This window comes from Sus scrofa, unplaced genomic scaffold (assembly GCF_000003025.6).
Source record: "Sus scrofa isolate TJ Tabasco breed Duroc unplaced genomic scaffold, Sscrofa11.1 Contig1914, whole genome shotgun sequence".
NCBI lineage: Eukaryota > Metazoa > Chordata > Mammalia > Artiodactyla > Suidae > Sus > Sus scrofa.
Window position 1 is genome coordinate 682,339 of NW_018084979.1, and position 18,609 is coordinate 700,947.

Below are 18,609 nucleotides of genomic sequence, written 5' to 3' on the forward strand. Positions count from 1 at the left end.
TTCATTTCTGCTTCTAATTAGTTCTTACTCACCTAACAAAAAGATGTTGGTTTTTAAATATTTTCTTATTCTGTCACCTTACCAAATTTTCTTATTAATCTCAGTAATTTTTTTTTTACTAGCGTCTGCATATACAGTCTTGTCATTTGTAAGTAGCTGCTTTTGTCTCTCTTCCAATATTTATAACAACATATGCTGGTTATTTTAATGTTATTACGCCATTAGCTAGGACCAGGCACACACAGATAACAGACCTGAGAGCAGGCCTCCCGTTATCTGCCATTTTGGTGGAAGGCTTCGGCGTTTCCTTTCTCGGGTGAAGGTAGCCCTGGCTTCCTGACGCCTGGCCTTTACCCACCGCTCGCAGGTGCTTGGTTCTTAGTACCACCAGTACCACCTGTCTCCTTGGTTTCGTGGTAGCGCTGCTGCTGAGTTTTACGGGACGCCTCGTGGTCTTTCTCCATAGGATGTTAATGTCGCTGTGTTGATAGCTTTTCTGCTTTTGAGCTCTCCTTGCATTACTGGGATAAACCTCAGTATTGTCCCAGTGTGACTTTTTACATGTGCTGGCTTCAGTGTATTAATTCTCCTTCGAGTCTCTGCTTCCATATTTCCTACATGAAGCTGGTCTGTAGTTTTCTCCCTTTTTTGTCCTACTGTATTTTATCAAATCTAAGACGCACTGATAGTGATCTTTCCTGAAGGTGAAAATGTTTTAGGCCACTCTCTCATGCTGCCATATGATGCCAGGGATGGTAAAATGCACCCGTTTCAGCAAAAGTCAAATACGGGAGTTCCCGTCGTGGCACAGTGGTTAATGAATCCAACTAGGAACCATGAGGTTGCGGGTTCGGTCCCTGCCCTTGCTCAGTGGGTTAACAATCCGGCGTTGCCGTGAGCTGTGGTGTAGGTTGCAGACGCGGCTCGGATCCAGCGTTGCTGTGGTTCTGGCGTAGGCTGGTGGCTACAGCTCCGATTCAACCCCTAGCCTGGGAACCTCCATATGCCGCAGGAGCGGCCGAAGAAATAGCAACAACAACAACAAAAAAAGACAAAAGACAAAAAAAAAAAAAAAAGACACAAAAAAGTCAAATACGGAATAACATACGCATCTTACAGGCCATGACATAGAACTCGGCTGGGCCTGCTCTTCGCTCAGTGATAAGTCTGCATGTTTCTTCCATGTTGGGTCATTTCTGAGCGGGTCCTGTATTAACTCATAGGTTCTTTAATGCATCGTTTAATTTCTTCTGCATCTGTGGAGGTGATCTCTCTTTAGGAGTTTGTTTATTCTTTTGATTATTTGTTTTAAATGTATGTCATTCCCACTTTTAGTTACTTATCCTGTTTTATTTTATTCTTTTCTCTTTTTGTTAAGTTAAATACAGAGTTCGCTTTATTTAAAGCTGTGTATTCCTGAGTGTAACTTGAGCTCTATCCATAGTATTTCTTTTTTTTTTTAAATCATACTTTTTTTTAGAATTTTATTAAAGCAGAAGTTACTTACTGTACAATTCACTCATTGGGAGCTCCCATTGTGGCGCAGCAGAAACGAATCCTACTGGTAACCATGAGGTTTTGGGTTTGATCCCTGGCTTTGCTCAGTGGGTTGAGGATCCAGCATTGCCATGAGCTATAGCACAGGTCACAGACGTGGCTTGAATCCTGCATTGCTGTGGCTGTGGCATAAGGCCGGCAGCTACAGCCTCTATTTGACCCGTAGCCTGGGAACCTCCATATGCTGTGGGTGTGGCTTTAAAAAGCAAAATAAAAAAAAATTCACTCATTGTATTTGGATATTTTGATTGTTTTCATAAACATGTAGAGTGGTGCACCCGTTATGACAATACAGTTTAATGACAATACATTCCTTAAAAAGTTGCTCTTATGCCCGCTGCCGTCACTCCCATCCCCCGCTCCAGACAACCACTGATCGACTTTCTGTCTCTGGATTGGCCTTTTCTGGACATTTCATTGATATAAATGAAAGTGGCGACACGGAGTCTTTTACATCTAATTCTTCTTATGATGTTTTTGCGATTCATCCGCCTTGGGGGTTTGTTCCTTTGGAATGCTGAGTCATGTTCTCTACTCGGTGAACTTGCCACATTTTATTTTTGCATGCCCCATTTGACGGGTATTTTAGCTATTATGAGTAAGGCTGCTCCAAGTCTTTGTTGGAACATGTATTTTCATCTCTCCTGGGGAGATACCCAGAAGTGGAACTTCTGGCTCGTATGTAAATGGAGCTGCTGTATGTTTAGCGTTTTAAAAAACTGCCGAACTGTTTCCCAGACCCTTTTAAGTTCCCACTGGCAGTCTACAAGGATTCCAGTGTATCCGCATTCTTGCCGATACCTGTCATTGTCTGTCTTTTTGACTAAAGTCTTTCTTACGAGTGCGTACTGGTGTCTCCTTATGGCTTTTATTTGCATTTCGCTGATGACTACAGATGTGAAGCATCTTTTCACGTACCTGTTAGCCATTTGTATATCTTCTTTGATGAAATGTCTATCAAATTTTTTGCCTATTTTTAAATTGGCTATCTTTTTATTGCTGAATTATAGCAATTTTTTATATAATCTGGATATGAGTCCTTTATCAGCTATATTATTGGCAAATATTTTTCTCTCAGTTTGTCTTGACTTACTTTTTTTTTTTTTGTCTCTTTTTTAGTGCTGCACCTGCAGCTTATGGAGGTCGAACCGGAGCTGGCCGACACCACAGCAGTGCCAGATCCGAGCCCTGTCTGTGACCTACACCACAGCTCACAGCAATGCTGGATCCTTAACCCACAGAGTGAGGCCAGGGACTGAACCTGCATCCTCATGGATGCTAGTCAGATTTGTTTCCTCTGAGCCGCACCGGGAGCTCTGTGTCTTGACTTTTTACTCTTAGTAATGTCTTTGAAGCCCAAAAGTTTGGAACTTTGATGAAGTCCGGTTTGTCACACTTTTCTTCTCTGGGTCTGCTTTCGGTGTTGTATCTAAGAACTCTGCCTAACTGACGGTCGCAAAGGTTTTTTTTCCCGTGTTTTCTTCTAGAAGTTTTATAGTTTTCTTATATTTAAGTCCACGATCCATCTCAAGTTCATTTTTTTGTGTCTTGAGGTAGAAGTATAAATTCACCTTTTTGCACACGAATGTCCAGTTGTCCCAGCACCATTTGTCCCAAATGCTCTTTTTTCACAGATGTCCTGGGATCCTTGTCAAAACCCAGCTGACCATAAACGTGGAGGTTAATTTCTGGACCCTCAGTTTTATCACATCCGTCTACATGCCTGCCCTGTGCCAGGACCACACTGTCTCACTGTGCTGTCTCGTGGTGGGATCTCACTGTTTTATTTTTTTATTTAAAACTTTTACTGGAATATAGTTAACTGAGGAAGTTGTGTTAATTTCAGGTGTACAGCAAAGTAAATCAGTTACGCATATGCATGGATCCCTTCCTTTTCAGGTTCTCTGCCCATGTAGGTTGTTACACGGCACCGAGTCAGTTTCCCCGTGCTGCACAGCAGGTCCTGTTACCATCTGCTTTATACCCTGTACTGTGCGCGTGTCGGTCCCAACCCCCTACCTTATCCCCCCACTGTTTTAATTTGTATTTCTATCACGAGGTCAGGGGGCTTTACAAAGCTTTACTGGCCCATTTCCATTGGACGAGTGACAGTTTCTTAATTTTTTTTAAAGAGGTCTTTATTCTGCTCTGTTACATGTTAACAAGACTTTTTTCCATTACAGTTTGTCTTTCATTTTAGCTGTTCTGCTGAGCCGGTTTCCGAGTTAACTGATGATGAAGTTAAACATCCCTTGGTAGGTTTATCACCTGCTCAGATGTATTCTTTTTTTTTTTTTTTTTTTTACAGCTGCACTTGCGGCATATGAGGCTCCCAGGCGAGGGGTCGAATCAGAGCCGCATCTGTGACCTACACCACAGCTCACAGCCAACACTGAATCCTTAATCCACTGAGTGGGGCCAGGGATCGAACCTGCATCTTCATGAATACTAGTCAGTTTTGTTACTGCTGAGCCACAGCAGGAACTCCATGCTCAGATATATTCTTTTGTGAAGTGCCAATTTAAGTCTTTGGGCCCTCCTTTCTCTTGGGTTATAGGATTTTTTTAAAAAAACACATTTGGAAGATCTCATGGTGGCTCAGTGGCTAACAAACCCAGCTAGTATCCATGAGGACTCAGGTTCGATCCCTGGCCTTGCTCAGTGGGTTAAGGATCCAGTGTTGCTGTGAGCTGTGGTGTAGGTCACAGACGAGGCTCAGACCCAAAGTTGCTGTGGCTCTGGTGTAGGCCAGTAGCTGCAGCTCCAATTTGACCTCTCGCCTGGGAACCTCCATATGCCACGGGCGCAGCCCTAAAAAGACAAGCAATGGCAATAATGAAGCCCAGTGATTTGTGTCATTCTGGGTTGGCTTTCCCGCATGCGTGCTGTGTTCCTTCAGGACGTAGTACCAAGTCTCTTGTTCTGGGATTATTGTTTTGAGGATTTGTTCTGTTCCTTTGCTTTTGTTTGCTCCTATGCAGACTCCTCTTGTGTAAGTATTGAATCTTCTTTGCCTGTTTTTATATCTGTTGTCTCAGTGTTTCTGTCATTTCCCTTTTCAGTTTTTTTTTTTCGCTTTTGCAGGTACTCTTCCCTGTAAGGCATTTTATGTTGTGCTTATCTGCTCTTGTATTCTTTTCAGCTAGTCTTCACTTCTGAAATTATTTTTTTCTTTTCTTTTTAATTCTTTACAGAGTTATTACCTATTTCTGAGTTCTTCTATTAATATTCATGTAGTCCTTTGACACATTATGTTATTCCTTTAATGTCTCTTGTCTCATCCTGAAATATCAGGCTGTAGTTTTTAATGTCTTTGTGGGCTGTCTCTCTGTCATGCTTTTACTGCCGTGTAGGTGTCGTTCTGCTCCTTTTCACTTTTTCCTTGTGAGAGCTCTGTGTGGGTCTTGACTTTGACTCTCATGGTGCCTGTGCGTGTGTGTGCACGTGTGTGTGTGTGAACTTAGAGAAGGGGAGCTTGGGCTCTAGCACTCTAGCTGGGGTTCTTGTGAAATTTTCCAAAACTGTCTGGTGGCTCAGGCCCTGAGCGCCCCAGCTCGGTCCTCCGCCCCGGCTGACGCCCAGTCCTGCGCTCTCCATTTCCTCCCTCCCTCTCTGTTCCCTGTGGATTCTCTTCGCAGAAGTTTCTCCCCAGGGTGACTAGTTCTGGAAGGGAGCTGCAGCTTCTGAATTTTGAGGGTGCCCAGGGCCCCTCCATTGGCTGTGGACTCCATGCCCTCACCTGTGGGGGTGCAGACCTGTTCTGCTTTCGGCTGCCATCCCCCGCTGGGTTCATCTGGCTCTTGCTGGTTTCAGCGTTCCTGCTCCTGGGGACACCCGTTGCCATCTTCCTCCCGGGCTACCCCATATGCTCCCACATCCGTGGGGACACTTTTTCACCTGATTTTGTTGTAGGCGTTGGCCATGGGCATTGGGTGTTGCCATCTCAGTTGCTCTGTATGATTTTAGGTAGGAATTTGAAGTGGTTGGAAAACCATGGCACCCTTTTTTCATAACATCCAACCTTGGGAGCAGCCAAGATGCCCTTCAGTAGGAGTCTGGATAAGCAGGCGGCGGTGCATGCAGGCAGTGGGATGATATTCGGCAGGAGAAAGAAATGAGCCGCCCGGCCGTGAAGAGACAGGGAGGAATGTTCAGTGCATCTCACTGCGTGGAAGAAGCCAACTGGAAGGGCCGCATGCTCTGTGAGTCCAGCTGTAGGACGTTCTGGAAAATTCAAAACTGGAGACGGGAAAAGGATCAGTGGTCGGGAGGAGAGAGTGAGGAGTTGGAGATTTTTAGGACAGTGAGCCTCCTTGGTGTGGTACCGTCATGGTGAACGCTGGTCTTCAGTTCCTGCTGTATCATTGGTCCATCAGCTGTAAGAAATGTCCCACCTTATTGCAAGATGTTCGTACAGGAGAGGCTGGGGAGGGTGGGGAGGTACGTGAGAACGCGGCACTTTGCATTCAGTTTCTTTGTACACCTGATAACTATAGTATATTGATTTGTTGATTTAGTTGTCTTTTTAGGCCCATATCCGTGACATGTGGAGGTTCCCAGCTAGGGGTCAAATTGGAGCTGTAGCCACCGGCCTACACCAGAGACACAGCAATGTGGGATCTGAGCCACGTTTGCAGTCTACAACACAGCTCACGGCAGCGCCAGATCCTTAACCTGCTTAGTGAGGCCAGGGATCGAATCTGCAACCTCATGGATGCTGGTCAGGTTCATTACTGGGCCACAACGAGAACTCCAGTTTATTTATTTATTTATTTATTTATTTATTTTTTGTCTTTTTGCCATTTCTTGGGCTGCTCCTGTGGCATATGGAGGTTCCCAGGCTAGGGGTCGAATCGGAGCTGTAGCCCCCGGCCTACGCCAGATCCACAGCAACGCGGGATCCGAGCCGTGTCTGCAACCTACACCACGGTTCACGGCAACGCCGGATCCTTAGCCCACTGAGCAAGGCCAGGGATCGAACCCGCAACCTCATGGTTCCTAGTCGGATTCGTTAACCACTGCGCCACGACAGGAACTCCATCCAGTTTATTAATTTAAGAAGTGGTTGCCAGAGGCAGGAGGTGGGGAGGTAGGTGCCGTGGGTGGAGGACGTCGGCGGAACAGCCCTGCAGTTGGAAAGTAAACGGACCCTGGAGCTCAGGTGAGCAGCGTGACGACGACGGGGTCGATGACCCTGCACGGACTGTTGCAGAGTTGCCGGTAGAGATCTTTGGAGGTCTCAGCGCAAGAACAGCTTCTGTCTGTCTGGTGAGGGATGCTCACTAGACTTACGAGGATGTCGTGATGGAGGGAAATAGCGAGTCATTGTGTTGGACACGTGACTCTAATATGATGTTATATGTCAGTTATACCTCAAAACAGGAAAGCTGCTGCTGCCGTCTCTTCCGACTCCCCCGTTGTAGGCTGTCTGAGTCGCAGCCTTTTTAAATCCTCCTCGTATTTAGATGTTTCTGCTCATCTTTCATGTTATTCTTCATCCCTTTCTGCATCTCAGACGCTGCATCTGAGGTCAAATCCTTCTGCTTGAATACATCATTTAGAATTTTCTTTCATGAGGGTGTGCTGGTGGCCACTGTTTATCTGGAAAATGTCTTCATGTTGCCTTCGTTCTTGAAAGATGCTCACTGAGTGTCTGACTGTAGGTGGTTCTGTCCCTCCAGTGCACTGAAGATAAGCATTTCATTGCTGGAGTTCGTGTGGTGGCTCAGCGGGAGTGAACCCAACTGGAATCCATGAGGACACGGGTTCCATCCCTGGCTCGCTTGGTGGGTTAAGGACCCAGCGTTGCCATGAGCTGTGGTGTAGGATCTGGCATTGCTAGGGTCGAAACTCTGATTCAACTCCATATGCCACCGTTGCAGCCCGAAAAAGACCACCAAAAAAGAAAATTTTCATTGCCTTTTGACTTCTATTAATATTGAGAAGCCAGATCATTCTCTCTCTTCTTCTTCTTTTTTTTTTGGTCTTTTTAGGGCCGTACCCATGGCATGTGGGGGCTCCCAGGATAGGAGTCCAATCGGAGCTGCAGCTGCCGGCCGACACCACAGCCACAGGAACACGGGATCCTTAACCCACTGAGCAAAGCAAAGGATCGAACCTGCATCCTCCTGGATACTGGTCAGATTTGTTTCTGCCAAGCCACGACAGGAACTCCCAGATCATTCTTTTTGAAGGTATTGTTTCTGATTTTTGGCCACTTTCCTGATTTTTGACTATGACATTGATTTTTCAGTTGTTCCCTGCTAGCTGTCCAAGTATGGATTTCTTTTCCGTCTTTTTTGCAATTCGTTTTGAATTTGTGGATTGTTACATTTCCTCAGTTGTGAAAGGTTCTCAGCCATTATTTCTTCAGTTATTGTCTCTCTCTTTCTTTTTTTTTCTTTTTTTTTTTCCCCTTTTGACTCTAATCAAACACGTATTAGAATTGGAGTTCCCATTGTGGTGCAGCGGAAATGAATCCAACTAGGAACCGTGAGGTTGCAGGTTCGATCCCTGGCCTTGCTCAGTGGGTTAAGGATCCCACGTTGCCGTGAGCTGTGGTGTAGGTTGCAGACGCAGATCGGATCTGGTGTTGCTGTGGCTCTAGTGTAGGCCGGCAGCTTGTAGCTCCAATTCAACCCTTAGCCTGGAAACTTCCATATGCCATGAGTGCAGACCTAGAAAAGCAAAAAAAAAAAAAGAAAAGAAAAGAAAAGAAACATGTGTTGGAATCTTTTACTCACTGTCCCCCCGCACCTTCCCTTCCCAGGACCCGGCTGTGTAACCGCTTCGGGCCTTGTCCATCTTCCTGTTCTTGTTTGTTTAACAGGGAGGCTGAATGGAGAGTCCTCAGGCCCTGTTCATTCGAACGTTTCTCTGAATTAGCCTTTCTTTTAATATTTTTTGGTCTGGAAGGCAGAAATGTTCAATGAAGAGCAGATTTTTTTAGGTGACGAATGAATCACGGACTTTGTCTCTTGAGGCCTTTCGCTTTGTTTTAGAAAAGAAAGGCCCGAGGAGGCGTCGAAGTTAAAATGACACAACTAGGGCTTCATAGCAATTCACTGGCCACCCTTGGGCAAAAGTACAGAGTTGGTGATGAGCGGTAGGCCTTTTGGGAAAGAAATTGTTACATTGCTGTTGGGAGAACATACATTAAATTGTAAAACTCGGGTTTTGGAATGGCAGGTAAAATTTGTATTTCCTGCTGTCCTTTTGTGAAAATACAATACTTCAACCTTATTCAAAGCAGGTGATTTTTTGATGCAACAGAAAGTGCTGCCAGTCAAGTGGGCCGTCGTTTCCGCGTGAGGGAGGCTGAATTAGCACCTGGGTAGAGGAGCTTCCCTGGCGCCACTGGCCGAGGATGCAGATGGAGTTCGAGACGCTCCCGGAGCCCTCGCTCCGGGCTCCCGGCTCCCGAGCTCAGGAACTCGGCGCTCGTCAGTCTTGTCCTCTGCCGCGTGTTCAGATCTGTGTCTTCTCCTATCGCCCACAGTAATGGGAGGAGACAGCCTGGTGAGGCAGGTGACAGGTCGCAGCAAATACTTACTGACCAGCTGGGTTGTCCAGAGCGGTAGAAGATAGGACAGCGACGATGACCAGAGGTGGCCCTTGCTCTCTGGGAGGCGGTGGCCCCAGACCCACTGAGTTTTCCAGCTCCAGACCCTCGTTCTGCTCGTAGCGAGGCTGCCACGGAGGCTGCTCCTGTGAGTGGCTAAGAGCTGGTCTCAGCCAGCGGGAGCCCCGTCTGGCCCCTTAGGGTGGGTGCCCTCCCGTCCGCTCTTCCTCAGGGCACAGACGTGCTGCAGAGCCAGTCTCAGGCCTCTGCCGGTCAAATCCCGTGAGCCCCAGGGAGCTGGGTTCACCTGGCATCTGTGATCTCACATTTAATATTTAGCTCAGGCCTTCCCCAGGCCTTCTCCAGATTCCTTCTAGCCCCTTACATTCAGCTCCCAACACACACACACACACAGTCGCACACACACCCCTGCATGTTCCTGCGCTCTGTCCAGGCCTGGGTTTCCCCCAAGCCTTCCCTCCTCCAGTGTTTCCCGAGCCGACCCGACTCAGGCCAGCCTCATCTTTTTCTTAACTTGTGCTAAAATGTACCCAGTACCGTATCGATGGTTTCAGCCGTTCACGAGTGTGCCTTTCAGAGGTGTTAGAGAGACTCACACACGGGGGGCCGTCACCACTGTCTGCTCATCACCCCAGCAGAAGCCCCGGCCTCTCCCGTCTCCCTCTTCCCCTCCCCTGGCTCCCGGCACCCACTCTTCCTCCCGCCCTTGATCTGACTCCTCTGGGGCCTCCCATGAGTGCAGTCACACAGTTTGTGTCTGGCCGTTTGCGCTCTGTGAAGTGTTTTTAAGGTTTGCCCATAGGGGAACATGTGCTAAGATTCTCTCCCAACATTCTTTTCTTTCTTTTTTTGAGGGGGGGGGTCTTTTTAGGGCCACACTCGCCATGTATGGAAGTTCCCAGGCTAGGGGTCCAGTCGGAGCTACAGCCGCCTGCCTACACCACAGCCACAGCAGCTCAGAATCTGAGCCACGTGTGCAACATACACTGCAGCTCATGGCAACATCGGATTCTTAACCCACCGAGGGGGGCCAGGGATCGAACCCACATCCTCATGGATATTGGTTGGGTTTATTTCCACTGAGCCACAGCGGGAACTCCTTTCCCACCTCGCAAGGCTGAATAACATTCCACCATGTGAATGGACCAGTGTTTACCAGCTCCTCGGGGAGGACCCCAGGGTCGTAGAACCCCACACACCGCTTCAGTGTGGCTGGGGGCAGAGGCTCTTTGCATCCAGCATCTGTGCAGATCCCCGAGGCACAGGTTTGCCGAAGGGACGGGACCGTCCGGCTGGTCAGCCTGTCCTTGCCGCACCCTCCTGTTTTCTGTAGGGCTGGAACCCGGCCCGGGATCCCCACTGCCTGCACCGTGCGTTCTTCTCGGTGAAACGAGGCTTGTTGCTAATCGTTGGCACAAAAGAGCTTTGACTTGTCATCTGTGTCCTGTACTTTGTGTGGGTTTCCTGCCTTCTTTGAACAAGGAAGGGGTGTGCGGACCTGCTGTGGCTTTCAAGATTTTCCAGCCCAGCTGTGGGAGAGCAGAGGTAAGGAGAGGCCTCTTAAGAGCTGCGCTGGGGCAGATCTTACTCGGTTGGCTCTGCCAGCCTCTGCTGGCCTCTCCTGGGATAAGCTCGCCCACCCTTTAACCGCTCGCAGGACTCGCTCAGATCAACAAGCAGCAGGTGCCTGTCGCTTTGCCCTTGCTGTTGGCGAGTGGAAGTGCCCTGGCAAGCTCTGAACACAGCTGAGTGTGAGGTGTCTTTGATTTGCCTAAGGAAAAAGTCTATTTTAAACCATAAGTGAAGCCAAATTTTTTTAAGTTAGAGCTCCCACCCAACAGAACATGCTTCACCTGTGCCCTCGTGGTTTCCAGCAAAGGGGGGGCTCTGCCGGCAGCACTGGTGCCTTGTAGTGATGATGCCACGGTTCTCTAGGCTCAAAACACAACCTTCTTTAAATGAAGGAAACTGTAAAACTCCTTCACTAAAATATGAGCATGTTTAACGTGCCTAAAATTGCTCAGGGAGATGAAAATTAAAGCCTTCAGCTGAATTTAGAAATGAAAATCTGAAAGTTTTATTCAACAGTGCTACCTACAAATGGGACGCATTTTAGGCAGTTTGTTTTTAAATAAATACCCAAACAAGGTGACAGAGGAAGCAGAAAATAAGGATTCACTCCTTTTCAACCCTTCATCGTTGTACAGTAGAGATGCGTATGTTTGTGGGCCTGGGTAGGCAGGCGCACTGAGAGCTGTGTTCGGGTCTGGAAGGAGCTCTGCCCTGCGCCCAGAGAGCACCTTTCCTCCGAGGTGGCTCTCGCCCTCCGGGCGGCTGCGGCAGCAGCGGGATGGGAGAGCAGCAGGCCGTCCTGGGAGAGCCCACAAGCGGGGCGGGAGGCCACCTCGGAGGCAGACAGGGCAGGGCCCAGACACGGTGATCCGAGCGTGTGGTGGGAGATGGACGGGGCTTGTGTTCCGGGGCTGGGACCTGGTCTCCAGGTCACTGGCTGGCGGGTCCCTCTTGTTACTGCTGCTGGGATAAGGTGGAAGGTAACGGGGTTTCGTAGGATCAGAATTGGGCGTCGTTCCCAGCGGATCCCCCAGTGCCTTGCTGCACCCTCACCTTGTAGCCCGGGGGCCACAGCTGCACCCTAACGCTGCAGCTCGGGGGTCGGGGCCGTGCTCCTCAAGTGCTCCAGCGTCCGCCGCGTCCAGCACCTCCCGAGGTCCCCGCTCCCGTGACCTTTGTGCCTCCTCACAACCCGGGAGGTGGGGAGACCAGCCCCCCCATCACAGAGGAGGAAAGCAGCAGCAGCCTGGGCTTATCCAGGGCAGCATCTCCGGAGCAGGCAGGAGATGAGGACTCGCCCAGGTGCTGCGGTGACACCCGTGGGAGCCCCTTGGGGGTGGGGGCGCTCGCTGAGGCCTTGCCTCCTCAGGAGGAGAGTGCTCTGGAGGCCGCGTGGACCACGGCTTAGATGTGCTTGGGATGCGTGCAGACCTGCCGTGAAAGTTGAAGGAGTCCCTGCCTGTTCTCGCGGCGGGGAGTCGACGTCCTCTCATTTGCTGGTCCGTTGGCCGTGCCTGGTTGAGGCTAATTTCTGGGTGTTTTTACCATAATTCTTCTGCATCGTGCTTCCCGGGTTCCCATCACTGCCCTTTCTCTGTTTTTAGCCGGAGCCTGAGAGGCACCATTCACTAAGGGGTTCTCTCTCTGCTGAAATTTAATCTATGTCTTTTTTAGCTGTTGCCTTCAATTTTCGTGAAAGCATTGTGTGCTTATTTTAGCAATACTGAAAAATATAGGGAAGTTTCAGAAGGAAGAACTACCCATAGCTCAAAGGTCACTTGTGTTGCCATTTTGAGTGGTTTTTTTATGATCATAATATTTTGGAAAATTTTTATGCTGCCCTTTTCACTTTTATTTTACAAATTTAAGTATTTTGATGGATGTGTAGTATTTCACTGTGGAGATAATCCCTTTGACATTAGAGTAGTTTCTGGTATTTTAGAATCATAAATAAAAATCTGATACCCTTGGAGTTCCCATTGTGGTTCAGCGAGTTAAGAACCCAGCTAGTACCCATGAGGATGCGGATTTGATCCCTGGCCTCCATCAGCGGACTAAGGATCTGGTGTTGTCACAAGTTGCAGTGTAGGTCGCTGATGCGGCTCAGATCCCACATTGTTGTGGCCTAATGTAGACCAGCAGCTATAGCTCCGATTCAGCCCCTAGCCCCGGGAACCTCCATGTGCCACAGGTGCGCCTTAAAAAGAAAAAAGAAGAAATCTGATACCCTCAAAAAGAATAAAATATTTGGAATTAGCAAGTGGGGGGTGAAAGACTTGCCTGCTGAAAATTACAAAACATTGCTGAAAGATATTAAAGATACCAATAAATGGGAAAATGTGTGATCACGAATTGGGAAGACTTAATGTTAAGACGCCAATACTGCCCAAAGAGATCTACAGATTCAGTGCACTCTCTATCAAAGTCCTAACAGTATTTTTTTTCAGAGCTAGAAAAATCTATCCTAAAATTCACTTAGAATCTTCAGGGACCCCAGATAACCGAAGTAATCTTAAAAAAGAAAAATAAGACGTTTGCACTGAGGCAAAGGAGGTTAGGGATCTGGCATTGTCTCTGCCATGGCACAGGTTCACTCCCTGGCCCAGCACAGGGGGTTAAGGACCTGGCGTTGCTGCTGCTGTGGTGTAGGTTGCAGCTGTGGCTCAGATTCGATCCTTGGCCCAGGAACTTCCATGTGTCACGGGGGCAGGCAAAAATGAAGAACAAAATTGCAAGTTGGAAGTCTTATATTTTCTTAGTTCAAAACTTACTGCAAAGCTACAGATGTGAAGACAGACTTACAGACCAATGGAGTAGATTAGAGAGCCCAGAAACAAGCCCTCGCGTACACGGGCAAGTGGTTTTTAACATGGGTGCCACCCACTCTGGGAAAGCGACAGTCTTTTCTACAAATGACACTGGAGAAGAATTGATATCCACACACACAAGAGTGAACCCGGGGCCTTATGTCAAACAAAAATTAACTCAAAGTGGACTGAAGACCTAAGTTTTCTCAGGGGAAAAGCTTCATGACATCAGATTTGTCAGTGATTTCTTAGGACACCAGAGCAAGGCAACAAAAGCTAAAGTGGATAAATTGGACTACTTCATAATGTAAGACTTCTGTTCAGCAAAGGACACCGTCAACAAAGTGAAAAGCCTCCCCCAAAGTGGGGAAGAATACTTGGAAGTCATTTATCTGAGGGAGGATTAGTATCCAGAATTTATAAAGAACTACAACTCCACAACGGGAAAACAGACAACCCAGTTAAAGAATATGCAGAGGACTAGATGTTTCTCCAGAGGAGATACGCAAATGGCCAATGAGCACATGGAAACCCGAGTGACATCACTGATCGTCAGGGAAACGCAAATCAAAACTGCGGGGAGGTGCCACTTAACACCCACTGGGGTGGCTACTGTCAGGAAAGCCCCGGAAGGAGTTACTGTCGTGGCTCAGCCGTGCGGAATCCGGCTAGGATCTATGAGGACTCAGGTTCGATCCCTCGTCTCACTCAGTGGGTTAAGGATCTCGCGTTGCTGTGAGCTGTGGCGTAGGTCACAGATGTGCCTCCCATCTGGCGTGGCTGTGGCCGTGGTGTGGGATGGCAGCTGCGGCTCCCTCCCCCAGCTGGGGAACTTCCATGTGCTGCAGACGCCGCCCTAAAAAGCAAAACAAAAAACCTCCCAGAAAAGAGCAAGTGTTGGGGGCATGTAGAGAAACTGGAACCCTGTTCGCTGCTGGTGGGAATGTAAAATGGTGCTGCCGCTCTGGAAAACAGCACGGCAGGTGTTCCCTCGTAACGTTAAAAACGAATCACTGTACTTGGCACTTTGGGTACATACCCCAAAGAATTGAAGGCAAGGCCTTCCCTAGGTATTTGTACACCTGTATTACAGCAGCAGTATTCACGACAGCCAAAGGCAGAAACGGCCCCGGTGTCTGTGGAGGGACACACAGGCCAGAGTGTGGTGTGTGCCCGTGGTAGAACTCCCTTCAGCCTTGACAAGGGAGGAGAGCTGACACGGGCTTCCCCGTGGCTGGGCCCTGAGGACCCGGCCCGAGTGGGGTAATCTGGTCACAGAAAGACAATCCGCGTGATTCCACTGACATGAGGGCCCCGGAGGAGTCACGTTCATGGAGACAGAGGGTAGGAGGGTAGGTGCCAGGGCTGGGGGGAGGGGGGGAGGAGGGAGGGTCTGGTGGGGGCAGGTGGTTTTGCAAGATGACGTGAGCTCTGGGGGTGGCGGAGGGGTGTGGCGGCACAGCGGTGTGAATGTGCTTACACCAGTGAGAGCGGAGCACCGAAGTGATTAAGGTGGTAAGTTGTGTGTGTGTGTGCACACTAGCACAGCTTTTAAAGTAAGTGTTTTAAAAATGGACGCACAGTCGTGGCTGTTATATTTCTGGAATGGATTCGCAGAAGTACAGTTACTTAAAGCATCTTGACATATTGCCAAATTATTTTCCAAAAGGATCAAAACAGTTTATAGATTTGTGGGCAAAGTTAGAACATGCCTTTACCAGTATTATAATTTTAAGAATTATTGCTGATTTGGTGGGTGGAGAAATAGTTTTTTCATATAGTTATTGATTAGTTACAGTTCTCTAAGCCGAATCATGTAAACACTGAGGTATCAGTTTTTATTAATTAATTACAGTATATTATTAACTTGTTGTAATTATACTGTTTATATTTCCTTTTGATTTTTTGTAGAGAACATACGGAAATTTGTTTTGTTTGTTTGTTTGTTTGTTTTGCTTTTTAGTGCCACACCCATAGCATATGGAGGTTCCCAGGCTAGGGGTCAAATCAGAGCTACAGCTGCCAGCCTGCGCCACAGCAACAGGGGAAACAAAGCCATGTCTGTGACCTACACCACAGCTCACCGCAACGCCAGATCCTTCACCCACTGAGCAAGGCCAGGGATCAAACCTGGGTCCTCATGGATGCTAGTCAGATTTGTTTCCACTGCGCTACAATGGGAACTCCGAAATTTGTAGATTTTTTAATGCAATGAATATCCTTTAAGGGTCTGTCTAGTGCATTTTATTTTTTATTTATTTTTGTCCTTTTGGGGCCACACCCGCAGCATATGGAGGTCCCCAGGCTAGGGGTCGAATCGGAGCTGTAGCTGCCGGCCTACGCCACAGCCACAGCAACGCGGGATCCAACGTACGTCTTCGACCTACACCACAGCTCACAGTGACGATGGATCCTTAACCCACTGAGTGAGGCCAGGGATCAAACCTGTGTCCTCATGGATGCTAGTCAGATTTGTTTCCGCTGAGCCACGACAGGAACTCCCTGTCCAGTGTTTTGTTTTTTTGTTTTTTTTTTTTAATTGTCTTTTTAGGGCCGAACCCACAGCACATGGAAGTTCCCAGGCTAGGGGTCCAATCAGAGCTGCAGCTGCCAGCCTGAGCCAGAACCACAGCCACAGCCATGCCAGATCCCAGCAGCATCTGTGATCACGGCAACACCGGATCCTTAACCCACTGAGCGAGGCCAGAACTCAAACCCACAACCTCATGGTCCCTAGTTGGATTTGTTTCTGCTGCGCCACAACGGGAACTCCTGTCCAGTGTATTTTTAAATGTCCTCTTCTGGCTGGAGAATTGATATTCACTTCCCTTTTTCTCTAAAAGCTGTGGGGAAGGGGTAATTTTTGATCTGATGAGAATTTAATTGTCTTTTTTTTTAACGTGACCCATGTCCAATTTTCTTTCGGCGTGTGGTGAAGACTCAAATTGGCTTTTCCCTGGGTACAGCCAACTGCTTATCTGAGTAATTCTCCCCTTTGCATGGACTTGAGCTTCCTTCTTTGTCGTGACACCACACCTGTGTAGCTTACACCCGCTGGTTTAGCGGCCGCTGCCCTCTGTCCCATGACCCGCCGCCTCAGCACACATCCCCCTGTCCTGAGTTCCTGAGCTTTATAGTTGGCAGGACCTGCCTCTCAGAAGAGGTGTTCTCATTCTGCTTCCTTTTTACCTTTCCAGGTAAGCTTTAGAATTATTCTGTCAACTATCCAGAAACATAAGGAGACTCCCCTGAATTTTGACTGGAATTGCTTTAAGAGTATAAATCAAAAAAAAAAAAAAAAGACTATAAATTAATTTGGGGAAATAGGAACATCAGCTTATTTGTAGTGTTGAGTGCCTCCAGTCCAGAAACACACTTTATTTGTTCCAGCCTTTTTTCTTTCTCATGTTATTTATCTGTTTACTGGCTTCCTTATATTTTAGAGTATGTTTCATCGGTGATTTTCTGATCACAGACTGCGAGCTCTTTAGGGAACTACTTTATATGCAGAAGGCTTCAGAAGAGCATGGAGGAAAATCACTAATAAAGTTGAGCCTCTTTGATGTGAGATCATTAGGAAAAATACATCAAGAAGTGTCTTCACTTTGACTTTAATCTGGAGTCCGGGAGTCTTTCCCCGTTATTTCAGCCTTCGGCTCCTCAGCACGGTCTTGGGACAGACCCTTCTCCGCCTCGTCTCCTATGAAATATTCAGTCATTTGCGAGCATCCAAGAGCTCTCTTTTAAAGTCGGGATCTGCAGCAGGCACCTGCTTCCCGACCCCGCCCCAGGCCCCCTGCCAGCCTCGTTCCTGACGGCTCTGCAGTCTAGTTCATCTGGCCTCACCCCCGGGGTGAGGAGGTGAAGGCGAATCTTGGACGGGAGGCCGTCCTCGCGCTTCAGAGGAGCCCAGTGGGTCAGCAGCCAGGATCCAAGTTCACTGCCCGACTCAGGGCAGGGGCCGTTGAGATGGCAGAGGAACCAGGCTCGCCTGACCCCTGCTCCCCATGCTTGCTGTCAGTAAATCACGGCGGCTTTGGGGTCTGGAAGCATCCGTCAGCTCTGTGGAGCGGGGAAGGGGGGATTTGGTTTGTTTTCTCTGTGATTATCTTTTAATGGCTGTCAGTCGATACCCATAGTAAAACCACATTCTTACCTGTGCGGCGTACTTAGTAAGCACCCCTGAACGCGTGTAGCCCTTCGTTCGCTCATTGAACTGTGTCGAGTGGCTGCCCACGGAGGGGCCTGCAAGCCCGGCCGCTTTCAGGTGTTTCCTATGGGGAATCATGTCTAGGAATTCTCATTCACAGGCCAGGAGTGGGGAGGGCAGGGGGAGGTGTGTGAAAATGACAGAAGACGACGACATGGTTTGGACGGACTGAGGGTGTGTGTGTGTGCGTGTGTGTGTGTGTGTGCGTGCGTGTGTGTGTGTGAGAAGGGAGGAACTTTTTTTTTCAGTTCTACCGGGCAGAGATCCCTCTCATAGCTTCTTCATTTTCCTCTGGAGCTAGTAGCAATAGCCCTTCGTGGGGCCTGGGCTCTGCCGCACACACACACACCTCCCCAGGTGGCTCCAGTTCCGAAATGACGCCCTTCTCTTTGGAATAGCTTTTTCCGTTAGCCTTCTTTGAAGATGGGAAGCTAAGATCTGAATAGTAGCTTATTAAGAGCTAGCTCCATAGGAGTTCCCGTCGTGGCTCAGCGGCTAATGAATCCGACGAGGAGCCATGAGGTTGCGGGTTCGATCCCTGTCCTTGCTCAGTGGGTTGGGGATCCAGCATTGCCATGAGCTGTTGTGGAGGTTGCAGATGCGGCTCAGATCCCGCGTTGCTGTGGCTGTGGCTGTGGATGTGGTGTAGGCCAGCAGCTACAGCTCCTATTCAACCTCTAGCCTAGGAACCTCCATATGCCGCGGGAGCGGCCCTAGAAATGGTTTAAAAAGACCAAAAAAAAAGGTAGTTTCATAAAAATAAGTGAAAATATTTTATTAAAATAAAATAGTTCCTTTCGTGGTTCAGCAGTTAACAGCCCTGAGTGGGATCCATGAGGATGCGGGTTCAATCCTTGGCCTTGCTCAGTGGGTTAAGGATC

The 18,609-nt window shown here is 48.4% G+C and overlaps 1 protein-coding gene across 3 annotated transcripts in view; it reads left to right on the top strand.

The window, feature by feature from the left end:
* PPP2R5C (protein phosphatase 2 regulatory subunit B'gamma) overlaps nucleotides 1–18,609 on the top strand; it is a 138,813-nt gene that overhangs the window by 21,539 nt on the left and 98,665 nt on the right. The gene's annotated exons all lie outside the window — the stretch shown is intronic.